The sequence below is a fragment of the Triticum dicoccoides genome, chromosome 4A, assembly GCF_002162155.2.
Source record: "Triticum dicoccoides isolate Atlit2015 ecotype Zavitan chromosome 4A, WEW_v2.0, whole genome shotgun sequence".
Lineage (NCBI taxonomy): Eukaryota > Viridiplantae > Streptophyta > Magnoliopsida > Poales > Poaceae > Triticum > Triticum dicoccoides.
Window position 1 is genome coordinate 665,746,077 of NC_041386.1, and position 1,671 is coordinate 665,747,747.

The window sequence follows — 1,671 nt, forward strand, 5'->3', positions numbered from 1 at the left end:
ACGACTTCAATCTCCCATTCACCCCATCTCCATTTTGGTTTTGCCACGTTCTACTCTCCCCCACATCTCTCCTCTCTCTCTCACCCCTCTCTCAATCCCCATCGAATCCTCTCTAGCTCTGATCCGGTGTCGGCTGGCCATGGATCTCGCCGGATCGGCAGAGCTTGTGGTGCTACAAACCGGCGTTCGAGCACAACGCGCTCGTGGTTCTACAACCTTGCATCATGTTGGGTTCTGAGGGGATGCTGCTATGTAATGCTGTTGCAAACGGGGGTCGTCGTGCTGCTAGCCGCGCGAGATGCTCCATGGTGCGTACGACGGAGGATCATTGCGCGCGCCATGCTGCGTTTGAGGTTGCTACTTAGTTTCGTATACTGATTTGTTTGTGCTACCAAGCAAATGAAATGAATTGATAAAATGTGGGTCCATGATGGAAGCATGACCTCTTGCATTGGATTCCCGCAAAAAAAAAACCTCTTGCATTGGATATGAACTCGATGGGAGGAATTTGTTCTGGCTGATTGTAAACGTCCAATCGTATATCACACAAAAATTAATTCTCCCTTTATGTACTAGTGAAACAATTGTGGTGCTGATATACCCTTTTCGCATTTCATGTGGCTACCCGCTCCCGGGTTGTCATGTTAGGCGTTGTACAATGTGTGTTGCTTAGAGAAAGAAATCGTTCTTTTGGTAAGCTTTGAAGCTTCTTGTGGAGGGTTGACACGTAATTAAGTACCCCACTTGTTGAGAGAAGAACTAGTGGTTATAAGAATTAGGTTTATTTTACGAAGCACCTAGCATTGTAGGAGGCCTTAGGAACCTTCCGTAACACGTCCCTACTTGGGAATGCCCTTTTGTCCAGCACATCGACTGAGGAAAAAGTTGAGCCTATATGTGAAAGAGCTACGCATCCGATCGCGACTGAAATGGCAGCCGGCTCTTCTCTTCCACCTTGTCTCTCATCTTCTTCCTTCTCTGATTCCCCCCCTTTAGCTCACCGGTGCTTGTAATCAAACTACCAATTGCCTTGCATCTGGTGCGTTTGAGTGTATCGTAGATCGGAACTCTAACATGCTGCTTTGGGCATCGGCGGTAAATGTTTAGCCGCTAACTTCAGATCTGACCACCCTTGTAGTAATGGTGACCCATCCCCTGCAGTCTCTCTGCTAGTGGGTACTAGTAGTTTTCCCTCCATCCCCACCACCTTGTTGGTGGTGTCGCCCTTCGCGTATCCTCACCCACTAGTACTGATCGTGGAGCCGACTTCATTGTGGACAATGTGTAGATGTGTTGGGTGCTTTGCTTGAGAAGCATGCATGTGGTAGCTTGGGCTAGATGGAGGTGTTGGGATTAGCAAGTGAGCGTCCTAGTGATGTGTTGGTTCCAGTACGGTGGCATTCTAGATTTGTGTTCCTCCCTAAGAAAACATTCCCCGAGATTGTGCTTGGGCTGATCACAATAGCGTTTCGGGCACCGTAAACCTCCTTGGAGGCATAGCTATGGAGGTCTACCTACACTCTTACTCTCAGATTGGATGGTTTCCTGGTGAAACCCCGGTATCTATCATCCAGATCAGGCAAAGTCGGTTTCTTTGACACCACTATCTTGATGGATGTGTCACCTTCGACTTGTGGTATAATCTTGGTTTGCACCGTCGTTTCGCGCTCT